The sequence below is a fragment of the Mizuhopecten yessoensis genome, unplaced genomic scaffold, assembly GCF_002113885.1.
Source record: "Mizuhopecten yessoensis strain PY_sf001 unplaced genomic scaffold, ASM211388v2 scaffold1539, whole genome shotgun sequence".
In the NCBI taxonomy this organism is placed as follows: Eukaryota; Metazoa; Mollusca; class Bivalvia; order Pectinida; family Pectinidae; genus Mizuhopecten; species Mizuhopecten yessoensis.
This window is the reverse complement of record NW_018404097.1, coordinates 1,491,333-1,516,163: the sequence shown is the minus strand read 5'-3', so window position 1 is coordinate 1,516,163 and position 24,831 is coordinate 1,491,333. Positions and strand designations below refer to the sequence as shown.

Here is a 24,831-nt window from a genome sequence, read left to right as displayed (position 1 = left end):
CTCAATTTACTTTTAATGTAAAGGTAAATGATTTAGCTGTTAACACAGAGACTAGTGTTTAATCCAAGTTTTTGTTTTTCAACATAATTGTTTCTATTTGCTGTTATGAATAATTGTTCAGTTCTTGTTCAGTGTATCTTTGAAATGTAAAAGAAGTCAAAATGTGCGGTTTTAAAAATAACACTAGTAAAATGAAAATAACTAAAATGATACTTCAGAAAGATTACCATGCAACTACTGAAAAGATAATGATTCCGAAATAATAATTATGATTTAATTCTGTGTGAGAATTTGAGTTTAATGTTCTATGGTTAAACAGATTTTAAAAGTAAAATTTTAAAATATACTTTTAAAAGTGTGTATTTAAATTTTAAAATGAAATTTTAATAGTTTATTTAAATTTCAAAATACAGTTTTAATACAGTTTATTTAAATTTTCAAACAAAATATCTTAATAGTGTTGATTTCAATTTTGAAATTACTTAAGTGTTTTTTGTGATTTTCAAATCAAATTTTTATGGTGTTAAGTTAATTTTTCAAAATAATTAGTTTGAAGTGTTAACTCCTAGAGGAAAAAAGTACAATACTAAGACAATGTTTTATTGACTACGTTTTACTGCAAAACTGGAAGATGTAAAGGGCATGAAATTTACCTACGTAAAGCAGTGAATACAATGCACATCATTTACTAATGTATTGAGTTAAGGTCAAATGGTCACTTACTTCATGTTCCATTCAGATAAAAGTTTCAGAGTCGCTTTTTTCCAGTCAATTTACACCTGATAGTATAAACTGTGTCTGCTATCTTTTTTAAGGTGTTTACGTACCCTGGAGTAATCCTTCACTCTTCAGAAGATATCCACTGAAGTGTGAATAGGATGTAATTGACTCACCTGTACAATCCTAATCAGTCACCTGTAAGACTGGTCAGTCAAGGTGATGAACTGACCAATGGTCAACCCTGTATAAGGTGACAAAATGACCAGCAGATGGAACTGATTACATGGAGTTACAGGAAATGACCTGGCCAACAGCTGACCGTCGCGAAACTATCCAAGACTACTAAGTTTTATTTCTGAACTCCATTCTTGGTAGTAGAAATAACTGTACAGAATCAGTCATCAAATGAATGTATTTGAACTGATCAGATCTTGACTGATGTTAGCTGACTAGCTCTTCAGGAATCTTATATAACCAGTGACTCTAAAGAGAGTAGTGTATCAATTGTGTCCTTGTCAAGCTTTGTGATGACTAGACACGGAAATGAAACTGTTAATAAACCGACAGTTACACAATCAGTACAATGATGCTCTGGTACTATGCCAATTTACAAACTAAGGTACAATAGGTAGAACTCCAGTGTGCTATGAGAAGCGAACAAATGAATTATGATTAAATCAACACTGAACATATATATACTCACACAAACAACAGACAGTCATGTCAATTAAGTCACTGACATATAGTGACCTTCACCCTGCATGCAAGTGTGTCAAAATCGACAAAACCTTAAGTAAAGAATTAATCTGAATGGCCTCTCAAAGTTTACTCTTTCACTTATCCTACTGTGTTTAAGCTTTACATAGGAACACTGGGGCCTTTTGTCAGAGTTTAAATGGAGAACGAACAGACCGAAACATGGAAAAAAGCCAAATTAACAGTTTACCAATAACATCATTTCACATGTCAGGATTGTTTTGACCTTCAAAAGTGATCAAATATATATATACAAATGAAACAAGAAAATCAGAAGCAAAGATTTTCACTATATTCTGAAGTATTTGTATTCACACATCACTATTTCACATAATTGCAATATTCAAATCAATTTGTGATACTGACATCTAGTCATAGTGATGTAAGGTGGACATATTTTTAATTAAAATATGTGTTGTTTTATTTTCATAGGTATTTGCGCCATTGCAGGATGTATTTGTCCTTTTCTGTTACAGTAAATCTGTGTTATGGAATCTCAGATATCTATACCACCATACCGTGTTTTACTGACCCACGGATTGTCGTCTATACCATCATTCTGTGTTTTACTGACCCACGGACTGTCGTCTATTCCATCTTTCTGTGTTTAACAGACCCTCCAACTGTGGTCTATACCATCATTCTGTGTTTTACTGACCCTCGGACTGTCGTCTATACCGTCATTCTGTGTTTAACAGACCCTCGGACTGTGGTCTATACCATCATTCTGTGTTTAACAGAGCCTCCAACTGTCGTCTATACCATTATTCTGTGTTTAACAGACCCTCCAACTGTGGTCTATACCATCATTCTGTGTTTTACTGACCCACGGACTGTCGTCTATCCCATCATTCTGTGTTTAACAGACCCTCGGACTGTTGTCTATACCATCATTCTGTGTTAACAGACCCTCGGACTGTGGTCTATACCATCATTCTGTGTTTACAGACCCTCGGACTGTCGTCTATACCATCATTCTGTGTTAAACAGACCCTCGGACTGTCGTCTATACCATCATTCTGTGTTAACAGACCCTCGGACTGTCGTCTATACCATCATTCTGTGTTTAACAGACCCTCTGATTGTCGTCTATACCATCATTCTGTGTTTAACAGACCTTTCAACTGTCGTCTATACCATCATTCTGTGTTTTACTGACCCACGGACTGTCGTCTATACCATCATTCTGTGTTTAACAGACCCTCTGATTGTCGTCTATACCATCATTCTGTGTTTAACAGACCCTCGGACTGTCGTCTATACCATCATTCTGTGTATAACAGACCCTCGGACTGTTGTCTATACCATCATAACACACACCATTGTACCACCAATAATCGACTTTGCTTGTTTAAAATATCAGTCATCAAGTATGGGGAGCTATTCATGCACTGTATGCATCAATTATTAATGAAGTACTCATATTTTAGTTTACTAGTGTTTGCTTGGATTGAATTGTCAATAAACACAAGGATTAGAATGAAACACAATGTATATCTGAAGTAAACCCGAGCTGTCCCACCAACACCCAGAGATAGATTTCAAATTATAAATTGATGAAGTGTTTTTATTTATAACATATGGACATAAATATAGACACTGTCTGATCTACAACGTCAACTTTGAATGTTAACACATCAAGGACTTTAAGCTTATCATTTCAAAAACTGAATTTTTTAAAAAGAGCAAGTCAATAAAATTGGAATAGTTATAAATGCATTCGCAAATACATTCTCTTCAGGGTTTTTTCTTTTCAATCCACAACCAATTACATAATGCATCATGATCTAAGGGAAACTTCAACAATGTCAATGACAGTACCACACAAGCTCTCACAAAAACGGAACAAAAAATATAACCTGCTATATTCTCTAGGCGCTATGAAGGACTGAAAATGGTATTTAAAAAGCTTTACTTCTGTAGTAAAAGTGGCACATACAATAATGCTATTCAGGATAATGACCTTTAATATCAAGCAACGGTAGTCTTTGACTACTCATTATGACCTTGGACTTCTCATTATGACCTTGGACTACTCATTATGACCTCAGACTACTCATTATGACCTCAGACTACTCATTATGACCCTGGACTACTCATTATGACCTTGGGCTTCTCATTATGACCTTGGCCTTCTCATTATGACCTTTGACTACTCATTATGACCTCAGACTACTCATTATGACCTCGGACTTCTCATTATGACCATGGACTTCTCATTATGGCCTTGGACTACTCATTATGGCCTTGGACTACTCATTATAACCTCAGACTTCTCATTATGCCCTTGGACTACTCATTATGGCCTTGGACTTCTCATTATGTCCTTGGACTACTCATTATAACCTTGGACTACTCATTCTGACCTTGGACTACTCATTATGACCTTGGACTTCTCATTATGACCTCAGACTACTCATTATGACCTCAGACTTCTCATTATGACCTTGGACTTCTCATTATGACCTTGGACTACTCATTATGACCTTGGACTTCTCATTATGACCTCGGACTACTCATTATGACCTCGGACTTCTCATTATGACCTCGGACTACTCATTATGACCTTGGACTTCTCATTATGACCTTGGACTTCTCATTATGACGTTGGACTACTCATTATGACTTGGACTTCTCATTATGACCTTGGACTACTCATTATGACCTTGGACTACTCATTATGACCGTGGACTTCTCATTATGACGTTGGACTACTCATTATGCCCTTGGACTTCTCATTATGCCCTCGGACTACTCATTATGACCGTGGACTACTCATTATGACTTGGACTTCTCATTTTGACCTTGGACTACTCATTACGACCTTGGACTACTCATTATGCCCTTGGACTTCTCATTATGACGTGGGACTACTCATTATGACCGTGGACTTCTCATTATGAACTTGGACTTCTCATTATTACCTTGGACTACTCATTATGACCTCGGACTACTCATTATAACCTCGGACTTCTCGTTATGACCTTGGACTTCCCATCATGACCTTGGACTACTCATTATGACCTTGACAAAATACCTTTAAAGAATACATGACAGAAGTGTTTGGTTATATAAACCAAGTTATCAACAGCGAGACAAGTAAAACAAATTGTGAGCTTGACTGTCAGGGAAAAGGTCCAGCAAATCAAAGGTGTGCCATGTCTGTCTAAAAATTGTGTATATGGAATAATGTTTCATTAAAATATCTTCACTGGTTCAGAATCAAAGCTATGCTCAAGTAAGTAATATCAATGGATGGAGTGATACACAGTAGATGGGAATGACAGATATAGAAACATTGATAGTCAGTAAGATGGGTTTGATGTGTACCCTGCTAGTTATTTCAAAAACAACTATAAGGGATAATTAAAGAAAATTTTCAGCATGTCTAATACAAGAAAATAATAATAACAAATCTTCAACTATTTGATACAGTGAAATATTGCCAAAAAACAACAGGAATCATATTGTTTGATAAAACTGTGTCCTGATGAATAACTAACAACACAGTTTGTGGAGTTTCTACGGCACTACAATCCGTACCCACTCCTATGTACCAAGAGGCCAGCAATGGAAAAGACAATTCACAATGTTTTTCAGTTAACAAAGTTATTGAGTACAACTAATGTAAAAAGAATAATGTAATCTCGGAAAGTATTGAAATCAATGTCTGATATGGAAAACTACTTGTGTACTTTGTAAGCTCACTCTCCACTTTATCAATTTAAATTTCTATAATAATCTCTTGTACATGTACTACATGATGTAATTGTTTGATATTTAACTTATGAGTCGGCTGGCTCTCGGAAATAAAGAAACTGAAATTAAAACATTGTTATCAATCATATTCACATGCATGTTATCAATTGAATCCTATGACATCTATCTGATTCACATGTTATCAATTGATTCCTATGACATCTATCTGATTCACATGTTATCAATTGATTTCTATGACATCTATCTGATTCACATGCTATCAATGCTATCAATCTAGGGTTCGATTCACTGATCGGACGTGAAAAGTTAAGGGGTCACCTGCCCGACCAGCTGGGTTTTCTTTGGTACTCCGGTTTCCTCCCACATTAAGACCCCTGCACGCTGACATCCGGGCCAACAAGAAAAGAGCAATTATTGTAAGCTGAAATAACTTGTTTCATAATTGTTGTAAAATAAGAAGTTTAATTTTTATATAAAATTAGATTAATATAAAATATATTCATTTCACATGATGTCAATTGGATTCACATTATATATATATATCTGATTCACATTATATATGTATATATCTGATTCACATATTATATATATATGATTCACATTAGATATATATATCTAATTCACATTATATATAGTCTCATAGGTAATAACGACAGTATGATCCAATATTGGCACTGGATCCAAACAAACAATTAAATGTTTGTTTAATGATTCACATTATATATGTATATAGCTGATTCACATCTGATTCACATTATATATATATATATATATATATACTTATTCACAATATATCTTGTATATGTGACAATGAATGTCTGCCCAATAACAATGTTACGTCACCAGTAACTGTTTGATCAACACCTAAAAACCAGAAATGGCCACATAGTTAAGGAATACACATGAAGCCACATAATATGCCCAGAACTTGCCCATACCTCCTGTTCAGCACTGATAACTACCCTCTGTTTACACAGAGTATAATACATGTATACTGAATCTATCAGATATGTTTATTGGCCATCTTTCTTGCTAATAACCATTAATGCCTTGTATTATTTTGTCTATAACCTGAATATCTTAATACAGTATATCTAAAGACCCGTAATTAGTAAATTATACATATATCTCAAAAAAACTTACCTACACACCTCTAAACAAGTAGATTGTCACTGAACAGTTTGATTGACGCTGTAAGTCCTTCCAATTAATATATATCCACAGGTAGAAATGTTACAGTAACGGTTACAGGTGTAGGGCTGACATTTACAACTATCCACAACCTGTGTTCAGTGTCATGTGGGCTTTAAATGTCCAGCCCCGACAGTATCAGCGAGTCCTATTATACAGGTATGCTGTAGGTGTTAGCCTGCTCTACCCACTTCCTTACCTGGTCGTGGGTGCGAGGGACCCTGAATGCGGTCAACGTACCCTGCCAGTTTAGGTAGAGATCAATGAGAAACAGCATAAATTGGCAGTAGGCACCACAAAAGATTAACAAATTACCTCTAGGTAATAGATATTCATAAAGCTTATTTCTTCACATTATCCTGAGCTCCCTCAGGGATTAGTGGTCTGGATTATAGTACTGATATAAGTACCGTAATAACTCTATTATTAATCCCCATTTCCCTCATAACAAAATTAATGTAATAACAGCACTCTTTTCATAGAGAAATTATGATTACATAAACTGTTTAATTATATTTTTATAATTAACATTGAAATTTTATACTAAAACTTGATATTTCTATTTATATAATTTCACAATAAATGTTATTTAATTGTTTCTATAATTGGTAATATGACATTTTCTTACAGTTAAGTATTAACAAGCAAATTCATGGAATTTATACCCTTGCTGTAGGTTAACATTATTGAGGTTATAGGTTTAAACATGTGAGTATTGTGCTGCTGAGACATAATGTATAGCTTAAAACTTGAAGAATAAAAAAAAGCCCTGATACCTCATTGATTATCCGTAAATATGCACAAATCACAATGGTTGGCAAACTTAGCATGAGTTTGATGTGCATAAGGAATTTGGTTGAAACATCTTAAAAATATCTACAGCAATTATCACATGAAAACCTAAGTGTGCCCGAGGGAATTTGAAGAAATTTGGCTAATATTTGCTAGAGTTATTAAGCGGAAACTGCAGATAATGACGTTTTTCTTTAATCAAGAGGCCATAACTCTGCCAAATAGAGTCCAACCCTGTTACTTAGTTTTAAGACAATTGGATAATATTTGCGAGAGTTTGGTCTTCGAACTTAGCCGAGCCATTAAGTCATTTAACCCTGTGACCAAGTTTGAAAAAAATTGGTTAACAGTTATTGCACGTAAACGAAGCGCAGCAGATAATGACGTTTTTTCGTTAATCAAGGGGCCATAACTCTGCCAAATGGGGTCGGCTGAAAGTGGTCAAAGAACTTGGCCGAGCCTTAAAGGCATTTAACCCAGTGACCAAGTTTGAAGGAAATTGGATAAATTTGTTGCAGTTATTGCAAGGAAACGAAGCGTGACATGACAGACAGACAGACGGAAAACCCCAAAATAATACCCCCCGTTTCGGTGAAAACGGGGGATAAAAAGTTTATTACTGAACATACTTCTATAAATCCCATATAAAACATCAGTGAGACCCATACTCGTTACCAAGCAAGGACAAACTAAAATGTCTGCACTTCCTTAGAAATGGTAGAAGGAAGAGATGGGGAAGATCTCTAAACCAGATTTTTTTTTTTTTTTTTTTTTTAAATCTCAATTGAAGGCTTTTCAACTTGCACTGTCAGCTTTAAGAAAGCCACACAGCAGAGCTGGGAGTGAGCCGTCCCATAGACTATTGGTGTAGGTTGTACAGGTTTAGATCCCACAGAAAGCAGGATGTAGCTGTATCCTTGAGGACCATAGTTTAAAACTACAAACTTTAATGATAATGATTTATTGTTATTTTACTGTTTGATAATTATGTAATGGATAATAAATCATAGTCTGAAGTTCACTTGTTTATTGATTCGTTGTAGGTTGTTCCGATAGCTTTGGCATTTGTATGGGCGGATTAGTTGAGTGGTTAACACTCCAGCCTTCCAAACAGGTAGCCGGGGTTCGATCCCCTAAGTCGCTGTACGCATGGAATATTCAGAGAAAGTGTTTTTCACCTGCCCACACAACTCCAACAACCCAGGTGGAGTATAAAATGGTCTGGGGTGGGTTTTGTGGTATCTGTGCTGTAGCATTAAAGTGAAGTGGCACTACATTGTATAAATGATACAGTTGGAAGCACGGTCCCACTACAAACAGAACACAATACATCTCCAACACACACGCAGGCATACACACATAGGGAGAAATTAGCCAGGTGACATAGGACTAGTAGTTAGCACCTGATAGGGCAGCTCCTGTGAATTCCTCAATATTGTATCGATTAATATATATATATATATGCTAATTGTATTGACTGTATACAATTGTATATCTATGTACTGTAAAGCGCTTTAGAGTGGCCTATGTTAGCTAGATAGAGCGCTATAACAAATGTTGTATATTTTATTTATTTATTTTATAGACCAGCTATTGGATGAATTAAGATACAGTTCCCTTGGTGCTGAATTCACCTACCTAGAGTGGAGTATGATATGATCTGATTATTAAATCAACCAAAGGGAACTCAAGTTATCCCAAGGAAACCTTGTTTCGGACGAAGCAGCCGCCGCCGCCGCCGCCAAAGTAATACCTATATGTCGCCTCACATTGCAGGCAACACAAAAAGCATGATCATGTGGAAAGTTGAACTAGAATAAGGCCACTCCCATACTCTCATGATGGTGTTAAAATACATATCCTTCTGTCAATCCTTGAATATTAGCCCATTAAAGTAATTTCCTTAAAAAAGCTGCATAAAATGAAAGAAATTATAGAAATTATGACATAAATTGAAGAACCTAACCCAATATGAAGCATTTAAACAGTGAATACCTAATACAAATAATATCCATATCGGCTTTCATTTCATCAAAAGACCAGTTATCACATATTCCACACAAATTCTCAGTCAGAATGCATGAAATCGGATATGAATATATATGTACCCACTTGAAACACAGAGGTAGCTACTGTACATTGTTATATCTAACACTGATATGTCCGGGACAATGGCAATTGTTTTATTCTCATAAACAATACAGTGTAGAGAATGTAAAGTAACAAAACAATCCAATCCCATTGTTTACCATTTTACTAAAAGGGTCTACATTAAACCTGGAAATAATCAAATAATTATTATATAAATGAGTTCTGATCTTTTTTCAATACTTGTTTTTGTTGATGGTGATACAAGATATGCATGAATACAGTATCCCATTATTATTGTCAATGTTGACAAAATAACATTAAAAACTTCGGAACAAATTTCATACTTCAGAAAGTTTTGATAGTTTCTTGCTTCAAGTATTACTTATCCTTACGGAAAAATAATTACATAGTTAAGTGTTTTATTCCATGTTGAAGGTGATTAGTTTATCTCTATATACAGTACTTGGTACTATAATCTCAAGGCGTCTCTGTGAAAAACCATGTCAACCTCAATGTAGTGCGTAAACAAAGTGTTGTTCTGTCAATATCTCAACACCTGAGTAACTCGAGGGCGGGGCAGGTCAGGTTGGGGACAAATACAATGAGCAAACACAGGGACAGGGTCCCCTCCCTCTCTAACCCCTCACACATGCTCATGTAAATAAAAAAGCACAGGCACAACGTTTCCTCCCTCTGTCCACTCACACAGGCATAGGTAAACATTAAACACAGAGGAAAGGTACCCTCCCTCTGACCCCTCACTGAGGCTCAGGTAAACATTAAACACAGAGGAATGGTACCCTCCCTCTGACCCCTCACTGAGGCTCAGGTAAACATTAAACACAGGGGAAAGATCCTCTCCCTCTGAGCCATCACACAGGCTGTGGTAAACATTAAACACAGAGGAAAGGTACCCTCCCTCTGACCCCTCACTGAGGCTCAGGTAAACATTAAACACAGAGGAAAGGTACCCTCCCTCTGACCCTTCACTGAGGCTCAGGTAAACATTAAACACAGGGGAAAGGTACCCTCCCTCTGACCCCTCACACAGGCTCAGGTAAACATTAAACACAGGGACAAGATCCCCTCCCTCAGACCCCTCACAAAAGTCCAGCCAAACAATGAATAAACCCACAAGGTCCCCTCTTTTGTTCCCTTACACAGGTCCAGATATAAGCAATGAATAAAAACAGGGACAAGGTCCCCTCCCCCCTCTGTCCCCTCACATAGGTCCAGGTAAACAATGAATAACAAGAGGCCCAATGGGCCTGCATCGCTCACCTGGTATTAATCTCACAATTGTAAACTTAAAAGTGGACTTAAATAAAGCTACAGGCAAAATATCAGTGTCTTGACTTCAGTAGAACCTGTTAAGCAATTAAAACAAATTTGACCCCTGTGACCTTGAAAGTCAAACTTGGACATTCAAAGTTGAACAAACTTGGTAGCCCTTCCTACCAGAATGCAACTTGCCAAATATCACCAAGAAGTTATTCAAAGATTTCAACATATTTGACCCCTGTGACCTTGAATATAGGCGAAGGTCATTCATTTGAACAAACTTGATAGCCCTTCATCCACGCATACTACTGGCCAAATATGAACACCCTAGGCCTCTTGGTCATTCAGAAGAAATTGTTTAAAAGTTTTCAACATATTTGACCACCTGTGACCATGAATATAGGCAAATGTCATTCATTTGAACAAACTTGGTAGTGCTTCATCCCAGCATGTTAATGGCCAAATATCATCATCCTGTGCCTTCTGGTTATTCAGAAGAAGTTGTTTAAACATTTGAACATATTTGACCCCTGTAACCTTGAAAATGGGCAAAGGACATTTATTTGAACAAACTTGGTAGCCCTTCCTTCCAGCATGCTACTGGGCGAATATCATTAGCCTGGGCCTCTTAGTTATTCAGAAGAAGTTGTTTAAGTAAAAAGTTGACGACGGACGACGCACAATGGCATAAGCTCACTTGGCCCTTCGGGCCAGGTGTGCTAAAAACAGGGACAAGATCCCCTCCCTCAGACCCCTCAAAAATCCAACCAAACAATGAATAAACACAGGGACAAGGTCCCCTCCCTCTGTCTCCTCACACAGGTCCAGGTAATCATCAAACTTAAATAGATATTTAACTAAATTCTTCAAACTTCATTTTTTTGGATATATATCCATTTATTGTTAGATACCAGTAAAACCAAACATTTGTACATGTATAACTATTTGTACAGCTAGGTAGACTATATAGAGCAACCACTGTGAAATTCAGATGGCAATTATTTTAACGTCCAGTTTTCCTTCATTAATCTGCTATGAAATACACTACAAGGTCAGCAACATGACCAGACTTTGATTTGTGTCCAGGATTGTGAGATTAGGAATGTTATTGTTACTTATTATACATACATTTCAGTATTGGATGTCCCTGGCTTACAGCCAAGGGTACAGGGTATAGGTATACATACCTCAGCTTCACCTGCAGTGTACTTTAGGTACCTGTTCTCGAGACTTAATTATGACACTATAATATATATAATCCCATTAAAGAGTAATGAGATGCAGTGTACCATCATTCTGGTGTATGTGCAACATATACTTGTATATAATATAGTAAACACTATCTGTGCATGCTGACAATTACAACAGCAGGTTTGAAGGACATATTTCGCCTGTTTTAGAGAAAAAAATGGCCTCATTTTCAAACAGATCTTTTGTATTCCATTCACAAATTTCAAGTAGTGGGGAACGGTTACCCTATTTTACTAACAACTAAAATTGAAGAGGATTGAGAGGAGGAGGACAACTAAATTTCCTCCCCACTCCCCTACCAACAACAAGTACTCACTGCGTTATACTCACACCTGTACACTAGACAAATATGGTAACTTATTACTCGAGAAATTGTTCGGAATCCAGTAGTTTCCTTATTGATTATTGCGTTTCCATGGATTTAAGAAGGCCCAAACTGTCAGTAACAGGATATCCTAAGGTAAGTTACATCAGGCATATATGTATTACTGGGTATGTGTAACGAGACATCAGACAAACGTGTTTAGTACCTAAAAGAAATCATCAAGCATACTGGTATAAGTGAAAGGTGACACGAAGATGTGGGTACCACAATCAGGAGACAATAGGGTACTTACAGTTGTGGGGAAGGCAACTGTGGATATCACAGATCTTGGCCAGGGCAGTAACACTCGGGCACATTAAACCATTCTTCTACCTGAAATAAATAAACAATCATTTCTTAATTAATTCTTGTTCATTTGTTAATTGCATACGTATATCTGATCCAGAATGTACAAAAGCACTGCATGTAATTAGTACATCATTTACCACCCTCAGGATTGCCAAATATACCCACTTGAAAACCCCTACATCCCTCAAAATGAAAGACTGCTATGAACTTAACATGTGAACTCATAATGCCATGATCTCAAGTATACCGTTTTAAAATGATTTTAAAAAAGGGTGAAGTTATTTGACATAATATACAAAACACATGACATATAAAGTTGTATAAATGTGAAAATCATACGGTAAAGTAGTGTACATACATGAAGAACTACAGACAAACAATGAGGAAGCTCCATAACAGAAAGAAACTACAGGGAGATATCAAGTCTCATATAAGGTCTGTTCTGCTACACACCAATTCCTAATTGAAAATCAGTCCCGTTTTTCCCAATTTGTCCAAGGAAAACAAAGTTGTTCGTTCTGTTTTTGGTCCTTTAGGTTACATAAATTATAGTCTGGTTTGCTTGTTTTTACTTTACGTCCCATTAACAGCAATAGTCATTTAAGGACTTGCCGTGGTGGAGGAAAGCCGGAGTTCCCAGAGAAAAACCACCGACCAACGGCCACCAGTTAGACATGGCGACTTCCCCACGTAGGTCTCAAACCCGCAACCCAGTGGTTTGGCGCTTGTGGTAGCAGAATGTCAGACGCCTTTACCACTTGGCCAACGCGGACCCGTAAATTAAAGAGAATCACACATACCGGTAATGTAAATTTCTCCATTTCAATATTTGACAATCCCAGCCTCCTAAGCTAGTGTTTTCAAAGATTAACCCACAGTTCATTTCCCAAAATACCCTGATAAATCCCTGACCTAGAAATACACAGTATCCTTACAAATGAACTACCCCCTGGACTTGTAACACAAGCAAATAATCATAAGCAAATGTTCCAATACAACACCCCTAGGGAAAGTTCTAAACACTGGGAACGGATCTAGTAGGTTTAAAGTTGGTTAAGCTAAGAGGTGCATAGTGAACCACACCCCAACTTACTTCCACCTCAAAATCAACACCACAAACCAGTTTTACAGATTTTTCACAGGAATATGTACTCCCAAAAACAATTAAGGTATCCCTGGTTATGAGTTTACCTATTGAAATGCTGTATATCAGAATCACTTTGTAATGTAATGTTAACAGTCTTTAAGCATCATATATATATAGTATTACCCGAACAATCAATAGAGGTTACAACAAAACATAGTTTTTCCATCATGATCATAAATAAAGTCACTTGACAATTTTCCAAATATGAACAAAGAAGACTCAAAGATCAATCACAGAAATAGGTTATCTGACCGCAGATAACACCATCTGAGCAATTAAAACAGGAATCCATTCAATTGGAAATACTAGCATGTGTTTTTATATCTACTACCTACTACGTGAAACCCTGAGATTATCACTACCTGTATCGTCCTCTGACTTCGCATTTTCAGTCAAGGTCAAAAGGTTGTTTGTCTAGAACAAAGAAACACGAAATCTCGGACACCTAGTCAGGGCAGATCATGTTAACAGAAGCTTAATTAATAAATTAGTATAACTATTCAAGTGCACGAGTCAGCACATACAAAACATTTGACTACTTGACCTAGAAATATACGATATGACGACAAAAGACAGAAGACACCAGTCTACAACCTCTTTGTCATCTTAGGACTAAGAAACAGAAAATGGAGAACATTTGTAATAACATATTACCGTATTTATTGTGTTAAACAATCAGGTGTTCATGTTTAAGTCAACATATGTGGTATTGGTACTACCGTATTTGTTAGTTAAACAGCTGAAATTATTATAGCTATTGACATGAACAATCAGCTCCTACATAGTCAATAAGGCTAATATAATGACACAGCTTCATTGTACGCTTCAAAGTAACAGATGGATTTAGAAACAAATAAATATAATTGATGTGCGAGTGTATGCCTTACATTATTGTTCCATGTCTAAGATAGGTTTAGTCACTTTGTTCAGGAAAACCACATTTAATTCTTTTAATAATAAGATTTTCCTTTCAATGTTAAACATGTCAAACTAAACAAATTAATGTGAACCAAATAGATTATGTCCCCTTGATTATCTCCCCTTTACTAAAAGTGATTCGACACATACATGTACCATATTGATCCAACATCAGGATTCACTAGACATACAAGTAGCTGCTGAAGATTTACATTATCATTGACCTTTTAAAGCTTGTTGCCTTTTAAATCTGACCTTTGTCAGACATAGTTTTAAAAGTGTTTGACCCTAGCCTCAGGCTAGGTAAAGCTTCAATTATAATATCAGCCCATAATGCCCCAAAGTACAAATTTAAACAAACAAGGAAAGTAAATATTCCTATGTAGGCAGTACTAGTGTCTATCTATAAGTTCTTGACATTTACAGAATTAAAGTACATCTACATGTAGATTTTTCTTTAATCCTTTTTTATTCCTCCTATGATGGCCAGATGACAAACACTGTCCAAAGATAAGCCCATTTTGAGTTAAACTGATCTGTTGGATTCAGGCTGTGCCAAATATGTCTCTACAAATCAGAGCCTAGGACAGGGCTGCAAATTCAATTGGCTTTTGAATCTGCATAAAAAATAACAAAACCTGTTCAGGACTAAGACAAATAAATTTGGTTACCACCGACAAAAACGTTAAGAAATTAAAAATGTCTTGGCCAATCGGAGAAAAGGTGGTCATCTGAAATCATGAGTTGGTTTGAAAAAAACAACAACACCATGTTAAGGCCACGAGATTAACATTTATAAAAGAAATTGACAACAAAAGCACCGCGAGCGGAAGCATGATATGTCCGTCAGACCCTCGGAAGTGTATTGATATATTGGAAGCAGGTAGTGACATATGATATAAATGTGTTATTTAAATGTCACGATTTAAGAATTCATTCAAAGCTTTCAGGTAATAAAACAACCAAGTAGTTTAATAAAAATTATTTGAGTTATTGTGTACACAAGCAAAAGTTAAATGCAAAAATAAAGGTTCAGTGTTGCTATGTGAATTGTCATACGCCAAAACGTGGAAAGCTGAAACTCGACAGAAAACCTGTGATATATGTTGAACATTCTTGCTTCTAGCAGAAACAGGGCGACACCTGTACAGACAAGAGATATCAGGCTAGGGGAGGGCGACACTTGTACAGATAGAAGATATCAGCTAGGGAAGGTGCATCAGAAACAGGGTTATACTGGTACAGACATGAGATATCAGGCTAGGGGACGTGTATCAAATACAGGGTGACACATGTACAGTCATGAGATATCAGGCTAGGTGACGTGTATCAGATACAGGGTTAAACTGGTACAGACAGGAGATATCAGACTAGGGGCGGTGTATCAGATACAGGGTCACACATGTACAGACATGAGAGATCAGACTAGGGGACGTGTATCAGAGAAACAGGGCGACACCTGTACAGACAAGAGATATCAGGCTAGGGGACGTGAATCAGATACAGGGGGACACATGGACAGACATGAGATATCAGACTAGGGGAGGTGGATCAGATACAGGGTGACACATCTACAGACATGAGATATCAGGATAGGGGACGTGTATCAGATCAATTGTACAGATAGAAGATATCAGCTAGGGAAGGTGCATCAGAGACAGGGTTATACTGGTACAGACATGAGCTATCAGGCTAGGGGACGTGTAGCAGATACAGGGTGACACATATACAGACATGAGATATCAGACATGAGATATCAGACATGAGATATCAGACATGAGATATCAGACAAGGGGACGTGTATCCGATACAGGGTGACACATGTACAAACATTAGATATCAGGCTAGGGGACGTGTTTCAGATACAGGGTTATACTGTTACAGACATGAGATATCAGTCTAGGGGACGTGTATCAGACACAGGGTCACACTGGTACAGACAGGAGAAATCAGGCTAGGGGACGTGTTTCAGATACAGGGTTATACTGTTACAGACATGAGATATCAGTCTAGGGGACGTGTATCAGAGACAGGGTGACACATGTACAAACATTAGATATCAGGCTAGGGGACGTGTATCAGAGACAGGGTGACACATGTACAGTCATGAGATATCAGGCTAGGTGACGTGTATCAGATACAGGGTTATACTTGTACAGACAGGAGATATCAGACTAGGGGCGGTGTATCAGATACAGGGTCAAACTGGGACAGATAGGAGATATCAGACTAGGGGACTTGTAACAGATACAGGGTGACAGATGTACAGACATGAGATATAAGACTAGGGGACGTGTATCAGACACAGGGTCACACTGGTACAGATATGAGATATCAGACTAGGGGACTTGTAACAGATACAGGGTGACAGATGTACAGACATGAGATATAAGACTAGGGGACGTGTATCATATACAGGGTTATACTGGTACAGACATGAGCTATCAGGCTAGGGGACGTGTAGCAGATACAGGGTGACACATATACAGACATGAGATATCAGACAAGGGGACGTGTATCCGATACAGGGTGACACATGTACAGTCATGAGATATCAGGCTAGGCGACGTGTATCAGATACAGGGTCACACATGTACAGATAGGAGATATCAGAATAGGGGAGGGGTATCAGATACAGGGTGACACATGCACAGACATGAGATATCAGACTAGGGGACGTGTATCAGATACAGGGTCACACTGGTACAGATAGGAGATATCAGACTAGGGGAGGTGTATCAGATACAGGGTGACACATGTACAGACATGAGATATCAGACTAGGGGACGTGTATCAGATACAGGGGGACACATGTACAGACATGAGATATCAGGCTAGGGTACGTGTATCAGATACAGGGTTATACTGGTACAGACAGGAGATATCAGCTAGGGGAGGTGTATCAGATACAGGGTGACACTTTTACAGACAGGAGATATCAGGCTAGGGGAGGTTATCGGAAACAGGGTGACACTTGTACAGACAGGAGATATCAGGCCAGGGGAGTTGTATCAGATACAGGGTGACACTTGTACAGACACGTGATATCAGGCCAGGGGAGTTGTATCAGAAACAGGGTGACACTTTTACAGACAGAAGATATCAGGCTAGTGGAGGTGTATCAGAAACAGGGTGACACTTGTACAGACAGGAGATATCAGGCTAGTGGAAGTGTATCAGAAACAGGGTGACACTTACACAGACAGGAGATATCAGGCTAGTGGAGGTGTATCAGAAACAGGGTGACACTTGTACAGACAGGAGATATCAGGCTAGTGGAGGTGTATCAGAACCAGGGTGACACTTTACAGACAGGAGATATCAGGCTAGGGGAGGTGTATCAGAAACAGGGTGATACTTGTACAGACAGGAGATATCAGGCTAGGGGACGTGTATCAGATACAGGGTGGCACTGGTACTGACAGGAGATATTTGTCACTCTAAGGGATGTGTATAAAAGATGTGCATTGATTAGGTTGCCTTACAAGCGTCAGCTGTAGGGAATTTCCCTTTAGCTCAGCGGTAGAGCATTGGGCTGGAGAGCCAAAGGTCGTGGGTTTGAGGCCCAGTGACGGCACTATCTTTATCACTATTCCTTGTCTTACTACAAACTGGTGCCGTTGACCCTCCTTGTTCAAGGTAGGAGAAACCTTGGCGGGAAGTCAAAGAACCTGGGTTGGTGAATGTAAAAGGGTGGAATTGAGTAAAAGATGTACATTGATTTGGTTGTCTCACAAGCGTCAGCTGTAGGGAATTACCCTTTAGTTCAGCGATAGAGCATCGGGCTGGAGAGCCAAGGGTTGCGGGTTTCGAGGCCCAGCGATAGCACTTTCTTTATCACTTTTCCTCATATCCTACTACATGTGTATAAGAAACAGGATGCAATTGACAAGAGATATCAGGTTAGCGAAGTGAAAAAAAATTGTTGCTTATGTTAAGCCATTCTGAATGGATGCTGCTTTGCTTATTTATGGTTGCTTTTTTTCAATGAACATAAATAACATATCTATAATAATTGATCATAGGTCTTGTTTTACATTACGGTAGCACTGTGACTGAAAACAGCTGACATAGGATGAAAACTTGACAGTTAACAGAAATGCTACCTGGAGTTGTTGTTCAGCATCTTCATCAAAAGTAACCTATTCTGACCTCATCAACATTTGAAGAAGGACAAGAAAATCTATCAAGAAAAACAGGGACAATGGTAAGGTTGGTGTTTTGTGGATAGTCAACACAGTATCTGATGTCCTTTATAAACAGACAAAGCCTAATAATTAGCAGTAACCAACACTGAAACGAAAGTATGCAATTCATTTCAGGATTTCACGTAACTGGCCAAATTTCAGATCACATAGTTTCTGTAATAAATTACCCCTAATTACGGCCCCACATGCATTCTATGTTGACAAGGCGCTTTATGTCACTCACTTTTAACAGCGAACGATATAAAATCTAAAATCATTATATATACACATTCAATTCACTAAAGCAGCATGCAGTTCAAAATTCATATAATCAAGTATCAGTGAATTTAGTGCATACCATGTAAGCTACATCGATTCAAAGTATACGCTGATTTTTTCGAAGCGATGAACAGCGTGTCTTCTTCTTGTGGAATTTACTGATTTACTGGCGAGATTTTCCGAACGTCAAATACGTGTTCCGAACGGCAAAAATGAGGTCTCGTATGGGTAAAGGGAAATAAAGGCCAATATTTAACCTTTATGCACCCACCATGGATTAACAACGTATAACACATGGATAGAGGAAGTTTATTTTATTTGTAAAAACAATTCTATTACCAGGATAAGATTCTTAACAAACAAGATTACTAATATTGATGCTGTAGCGTCATCTGATGTAAAAACCTAATTAATAGCTTTGCATGGAATGAGCCTCTTCCTTATAAGTCATTTGGGTTAAGTTTTGAAAGCAAGCTTAATATTATATCACTGAATTAAATTGCTATCTTACTCCGTGATTGTATGCAGTATTGTATCCTTAATCTACATGTGCATATGAAGTGTGGATGTCCATCGAAAGATTTAATTAAATTTAAGTAGCTAATTTAACGTATAGCACGGACTGATGGTAATAATTCAGCCCAATGCATTCAAATTGTGAACATACATAATTGACACCCCGAAAGAAAGAAAATATAAATATATGTATATATATAGTATCATCCTCACTTTTATTGTGAGTTTTTGAAAGATATTCTAAGAAATAACCGGTAAAACCCACAGAGCTTCTTGGTTACCTTTTTTCCTTGAGCTACGCCCCATATCATTTGATGAACATATATATCTGAAAAAAGGTAAACGTAGCTATGCTATTTCCATTATGGGAGTTCTACGAAGAACAATTGGAATATGTGAATTTGGGGAGTTTAATTAGTTACTATACACATCTTTAGTTAGACCACACATTGAATACGCGAATCAGGTTTGTTGTCAGTAGAAATGTTCAAAACTACCAACACTATCATAGAGAAGATCAAGCGGCGACATGATAGATGTTTACAAAATATCGTCCGGGAAATATGACCATGAAGTATCCGACATCTTTAATATCAGGGAAAGTTCATCTACACGTGGACATAACTTTTAAAAAATTACAAATCGCGTTCAAGATAAAATATTAGAAAATTTTCGTTTACACAGAGAACTGTTGATTCATGGAACAAACCATACCGTCTATTGTTGTGAATTCAAGCAAAGTCAAACATTTTGAATATAAATTAGAGGAACGCAGACATACAGTGTTAAAGAAAAAATCGAAATCTAAATGTCGTAACTTTTGAAACATGTTTTTATTTAATTGTTTTTTGTTTTGTTTCAGAGCTGACTGTCAAAGGATTGTAAAATACTAATTTTTGTCAGAATAAATCTATGTTAATACACATATTTTTTTAATCTCGTGTACATTTAGACTTATTCACATATAGAAGACGCCGTTGTGGTCTCAGCGGTCACCTACCGCCCCTTAACATTTTGTGCCATCCTACCTTTTTTATATTTTCTATGCTTCTTTTACCTGTCATTTGATATTGTGTTCTACGTTTGTATTGATCCACTAACACGGACGTACACATGCAATAAAGTTGAATTATAGATACGATATGAGATTTTTTTTCTATAACTTTTCTAACTTCTATTACATCAAGTGCTTCTGTCTGTATACATACCGTTAACGTCAGATTAAAAGAATGCCAAACCCGTCTCCATTTCATCACATTTTACACAGAAATCCAGTTAAACTCGATTTATCAAAATCAGTAAACGGAAAGACGTGTGAAATCCTCTGCACATGTACTCACGGGATGAGATTAAGTCTATGATACGTAACGTACATGTAACATCCGCACCCTTAATTTATTCATTTTACGTAGAAATCAATCGATTAAAAGTAAGCATTTTACAATCCGTATCAATCTTATAAAACACATTTATAAATGTATCGTTTAAGAGGAAAACGCCTTTATATATAGTGTTCGTACACGATCCCTGGTGGTAACATACCTATCTATTTTATTAACCGACTTCACATTTTTATAATTATGGTTGAAATGTTTGATTAACCACTAAACAGCGTAACCATACTGTCTCTACAAACGCTTACATTCATATCTGATTATCTGATTTTTTTTCTTCTTAAATGGCGAAAAACGGAAATGAGTTAACTTACAACATACATCGTCCATATAAATAGCCGGTCCAATTCTAGAGACTGGAACGGTAACGAAAGCAGAGACATTTAAAGCCACATAGATATTTACGTACGACTCACGCGCCTAGATTGTGTAACACAGCGTCAGTACACTGACCACCTGGAGCGACCACCCACCTGTTAATTAGTACTTACCTGGTTCACCTTTACAGTTTCATCATCCAAAGGCAGGTAACCTCTGCAGCCACTACCCACCTGTTATAACCGGAAACCTAACTGTAAAGCAAATTAAATTGGGTTTATTATCTGAGACGTGATTTGTGTACGTTGGGTTTTGGAGATGTGTGGTTGGCACAATGTGTACCAAATGAGAAATCTGTTTTATTATATATAAATACAACGCATAAAGGATACTTTACATATTCGAGACATCTTCAAAATGTTTGTTGTATAAACACATTGTTGACCGTTTTGATCTACAATGGTATTTTACAAAACCGCTATTTAGAAAAAATAAATGTTTTCTTGCGAAATATAGATTGCAAGCACATAACCTGGATATAGAGACAGGTAGATATAATGCAGTGCCTCGAAACCAGAGATTGTGTACTTTATGTGATCTTGGAGATGTCGAGGATGACTTTCATTTCATTCTTATGTGTCCTGTATTTTTAGAATTACGAGTATCGTATATCAAGCCATATTACTGTATTCGTCCTTCTGTGTTTAAATTAATAGGGCTACTTTCTAGCATTTTGTTTTAAACTTATTAGAAATTTAAGTAAGTACTTGATTCTTTGATATATAAGCTGTATCAAAGTCTTGCTATACACGTTTTGTTACTGCATATTGCGATTGAGATCTGTCTTTTATTTCACAATGAGGTATAATCTCATTTCATTATATAGTATATAGTACTCGTTCTACCTTCATGTTGAGGTTGTATGATTGACTTTGAAGTTTTGTTGTAAAATTGTATAAGTGTTAGTACCTGTACCAACTACCTATGAACCGTTTCATCATCCAAAAAGTTGGTAATTACGTGTCATTGCCTCAGGCGGTATATGATGTCAACACTAGTATCCTATGATCACAATCATTCGTATTTAACAAAATGATTGCAATCCATGAACGTTGGCGTGAACGCATTTCCAAGATTTCTTCAAGAGATACTTATATGCTAAGTCCGACTGAACATTAGGTATTTATAAGTCTATGAACCAAAATAAAAATATATCAGTTCAAGAGGTGTTATTAGGCCAAATCTAGTAAGTTCACGACACGTAAAACATTCTGTAACCTTGAGAGGGTGTGTACTTATATCTGTACGCAAGTGCATTCAGTTTTGAGCGTTCAGGGTTGCGGCTCAAAAGTATGAACATATTCACCAAGACAGCTATAAATACGTTACATATATATATATTCAAACAAATGTTATGCTATGGTACCTAATTATTACGCTCGGATTAAGATAACGGTTCTGTCGAATCTACAAACGCGGACGGACAGTGTCCGTATTTAGGATAATTTAATATCTATGCGATTTTTTTATATAACTGTTTGTATTTCTGTACATGACCATTGTCTTAATCCGAGTGTAATAGTTTAGGTGCCGTAGCATAACATTTGTTTGAAAAAAGTAGGAAATTCTTGAGACTGAAGAAGAAACATTCGCCCAGAGGCTGCCGCTCAGCAGTTGATGTAGATGCGATATCTTCAGTCGTAGGTAGAGTACAGGCTCTCCACTCATCTTTCTTCACTCTCAGATTCATTGAATTTAGAATGTTATTTTCTCGTCAGTAACATACCGATGTTCGAGGAGTGATTGTCCGTGATGATAACATAGGAATAACACACCGATACAACACCGATATAACACCGATGAATTAGAGACAATCATAAACACTTGCGCAATGAATTTGTTTTTCCGCCAAAATAATCGATCGTTAGGAAAGAACTACGATCTTCAACGTTAAGTTCGACAGCAAAGTATTTGGTAAACATTTGGAACGAAATAGTTGCTATCTATGATGTCATCATGGACTTACAAATAGTAAGGCAAAGCAACAAACGGATTTGCGAAGTTCAAACTTTGCGTCGGCTATATAGCGGCATCTGTTCTTGTGTAGATGGCTCACCTTTCATCGGAAGTTTATGAACACCACATATTCCAGCAGATGATATTTTAAAAGCAGAATAAAAAGCATCAGAGGTCATGACCTGAGTATAAACTGAAAAGAACCGAAACTCAGAAATTCAATGCCCCTTGCTAGTACGTGATTTATAACAAACTACGTGCTTGAAAATTGTATAGAGTGGGCTTGCGGTTTTGAGTGAATCTTCTGACGGCCCTTGGATACATCAAAACTTCAGCAAACAAGAGTTTGTAAAACGCAAAAGTGTGGTAAACTTCAATATCTCGAACAATCTGTACAGACACACACAAAGGCTGTTTTCCGATGTCATCAAGCTTTCCATTGTGAACGGCCTTTTATTGGTATCTGCTACTAGAAGAACGTTCTAAAGCAGCGGAACTCAATATCTCCAACGACCGGTTAAGTCACATAGACGCACAAAGGCGGTGTTCCGTTGTCATCATACTCCGTTGTTAGAGTTACTCTTTCACTGCAACACAGATACCACGGGAAAAGCAAGTTTGGTTGAATGTTTCTGCAAAGAACTAGAACTTCAAAGTCAAAAGAGAGAGAAAAGATAAAAAGGAAACCCCAGAAAGTCAAGCTGTTTGGTAGCTTCCAGAATCAGTCATAGAACAGGACAACCAGAAAAGCATTTGTCGGAGTTAATGGTTACAGACGTCGTATATATATAAATAGAACGCAATAAAGGATGAAATGGAAAAAGAACACCGGTACATTCCGCGTAGATTCATCAAATGAAGCGACTGAGGTGGTACTAGAACCGGCTAGTTTTTACATGACGGAAAATAAAACATCCGACGATACTTTCACTGTCTGTCCTAATTCTTGACTTGGATAGCTACATTCTTTTGTTTTTCCTCCACCGTTCTAATATAGACATTTGGAATCATAGGCAAAAGTACTTATCAAGACCCGAATTCCCCTGTACTGCTCTTCGTTGTGAACAAGTTATGCATGTTTCTCATATAAAAATACACCATCTAACAAAGCCAACGTACACCGAGGCTTAATCTCATGTTTTTAAATTGAACTGTATCATCACCCTGTTTCCCCTTCGACCAAATAAAGTTTAACTATATTCTACAAAATAAACTGTAAGACGTTTTTAATGTAATACTAAATATACTGATTCACAGTCAACGACTGCTCCTAATCTTGTCTACAATTGACTTAAATGACTAAAAATATCCTCCTTTCCTGTAGTTCCATTGCAGTACGTTACAGCCCGTTCTATTTAGCAACATAGCAACCTGTTGTGTGCATACACTTCAGTCTGTAGAATATTCTCAGTGGCAACATAATCATTAATCTGTTGTCTATAACTAATAGTCCGTTCTGAATGATAACACACCAACGTCAGTCTTATAGTCCGTTCTCAATGACAACACACCAACGTCAGTCTTATAGTCCGTTCTCAATGATAACACACCAACGTCAGTCTTATAGTCCGTTCTCAATGA

General features: G+C 37.2%; 1 protein-coding gene across 4 annotated transcripts in view; it reads right to left on the bottom strand.

Annotated features, from left to right (window-relative positions):
• Positions 1-19,165, bottom strand: part of LOC110464893 (protein FAM53A-like) — a 47,587-nt gene extending 28,422 nt beyond the window's left edge. Inside the window, exons 1-2 of one of the 4 annotated variants that reach the window (XM_021520358.1) lie at positions 19,086-19,165; positions 12,420-12,499 (exon numbers count right to left, since the gene is read on the bottom strand). The gene's annotated coding sequence lies outside the window, so the exon portion shown is untranslated. Of the gene's footprint in view, positions 1-5,514; positions 5,535-6,339; positions 6,643-12,419; positions 12,500-19,085 lie in introns of those variants that run through there. The other 3 variants (XM_021520362.1, XM_021520370.1, XM_021520427.1) reach the window with 3 other exon arrangements.
• Between the last annotated feature and the right edge of the window lie 5,666 nt (positions 19,166-24,831).